The sequence below is a fragment of the Petromyzon marinus genome, unplaced genomic scaffold, assembly GCF_048934315.1.
Source record: "Petromyzon marinus isolate PM22_M1 ecotype Great Lakes invasive population unplaced genomic scaffold, UKy_Petmar_22M1.pri1.0 PM_G_Scaffold_166, whole genome shotgun sequence".
NCBI lineage: Eukaryota > Metazoa > Chordata > Hyperoartia > Petromyzontiformes > Petromyzontidae > Petromyzon > Petromyzon marinus.
In genome coordinates, this window is record NW_027422724.1 from 170,001 (window position 1) to 172,500 (window position 2,500).

Consider the following 2,500-nt stretch of genomic DNA (forward strand, 5'->3'; position numbering starts at 1 on the left):
TCACGGATAGACCCCGTGAAACGCTAGAAATTGGCGGGGATGTGTCTCTTGTGGCTCACGGGGCTGTTCGGGTCGCACAGAAATCCCTGGGAATGGGAAAACGGGTCATTTTCGTGTTGCCACATTGCGTACGAACCGCATGAAACTTCCAGAGGCATTTGCAGCAGGAATGCATGTGCACTCAAAAACTTCTATATGTTTCACGGATAGACCCCGTGAAACGCTAGAAATTGGCGGGGATGTGTCTCTTGTGGCTCACGGGGCTGTTAGGGTGGCACAGAACTCCCTCGGAATGGGAAAAGGGGTCATTTTCGTGTTGCCACATTGCATAGGAACGCCATGAAACTTCCAGAGGCATTTGCAGCAGAAAGGCACGTGCACTCAAAAATTTTAATATTTTTCACGCATAGACCCCGTCAAACGCTAGAAGTTGGCGGGGATGTCTCTCTTGTGGCTCACGGGGCTGTTAGGGTCGCACAGAAATGCCTCGGAATGGGAAAACGGGTCATTTTTGTGTGGCCACATTGCATAGGAACGGCATGAAACTTCCAGAGGCATTTGCAGCAGGAATGCATGTGCACTCAAAAACGTCTATATTTTTCACGGATAGACCCCGTGAAACGCTATAAATTGGCGGGGATGTCTCTCTTGTGGCTCACGGGCGCTGTTAGTTAGGGTCGCACAGAAATCCCTCGGAATGGGAAAAGGGGTCATTTTCGTGTTGCCACATTGCGTACGAACGGCATGAAACTTCCAGAGGCATCTGCAGCAGAAATGCATGTGCACTCAAAAACGTCTATATTTTTCACGGATAGACCCCGTGAAACGCTAGAAATTGGCGGGGATGTGTCTCTTGTGGCTCACGGGGCTGTTAGGGTCGCACAGAAATCCCTCGGAATGGGAAAACGGGTCATTTTCGTGTTGCCACAATTGGCATACGAACGGCATGAAACTTCCAGAGGCATTTGCAGCAGAAATGCATGTGCACTCAAAAACGTGAATATTTTTTCACGGATAGACCCCGTCAAACGCTCGAATTTGGCGGGGATGTTTCTCTTGTGGGTCACGGGGCTGTTCGGCTCGCACAGAACTCCCTTGGTCCACCTGATTCGTGCATACAGGCAGCAACTAAAACTCTGTAAACCTGCTGTGAGGACATCTAAACAGTGGACCAGTGAGGCTGTGGAAGATTTGCGGGCGTGCTTAGACTGTACTGACTGGGATATGTTCACGACTGCTACCAATAGTCTGGATGAACTCACAGAGGCTGTGTACATCAGCTTCTGTGAGGACTGCTGTATCCCAACACGTACCAGGGTGAACTTTAACAACAACAAGCCCTGGTTCTCAGCAAAGCTCAAAAGGTTGAGGTTGGAGAAGGAGGAAGCGTTTAGGAGTGGGGATAGAGACAGATTCAAGGAGTCGAAGAACAGGTTTAGCAAAGCGGTGAGAGAGGCTAAACGACTGTACTCAGAGACACTAAAACACCAGTTCTCTACTAACGACGCTGCTTCTGTCTGCCAAAGGGCTCAGGCACATCACCAACTACAAACCCAGAGCGCCCCACACCACTAACGACTCCCGCCTAGCCAACGACCTGAACGAGTTCTACCGTAGATTTGAAAGACAATTGGACTGTCCTGAACCACCCCTTCCCACCCAAGAGGCCCCATCCCCCACCCATACTACAGAAACGACTCTCTCCTTTCAGGAGGGAGAAGTTAATGGGCTTTTCAAGAGGCAGAATCCACGCAAAGCAGCCGGGCCGGACTCTGTCTCTCCAGCCACCCTCAGGCACTGCGCTGGCCAGCTGTCTCCGGTGTTCACCAACATCTTTAACACCTCCCTGGAGACATGCCATGTACCAGCCTGTCTCAAGTCCTCCACCATCATCGCTGTGCCCAAAAAGCTAAGGCCAACAGGACTAAATGATTACAGACCGGTCGCCCTTACATCTGTGGTAATGAAGTCTTTTGAGCGCCTGCTCCTGGCACACCTCAAAGCCATCACAGACCCTCTCCTGGACCCCCTTCAGTTTGCCTACAGAGCCAACAGGTCTGTGGACGACGCAGTTAACATGGCCCTCCACTTCACCCTACAGCATGTGGACGCCCCAGCATCCTACGCCAGGATCCTGTTTGTGGACTTCAGCTCTGCCTTCAACACCATCATCCCTGCCCTGCTTCAGGACAAGCTCTTCCAGCTGAACGTGCCCTACTCCACCTGCAGGTGGATCACAGACTTCCTCTCTGACAGGAAGCAGTGCGTTAAGCCGGGAACAGAAGTCTCTGACTCCAGGTCCATCAGCACGGGAACTCCTCAGGGCTGCGTCCTTTGCCCACTGCTCTTCTCCCTGTATACCAATAGCTGCGCCTCCAATCATCTGTCCGTCAAACTCTTGAAGTTTGTCGGACGACACCACCCTCATTGGGCTGATCTCTGGTGGGGATGAGTCTGACTATAGGTGGGAAGCTGACAACCTGGTGACCTGGTGTAGCCA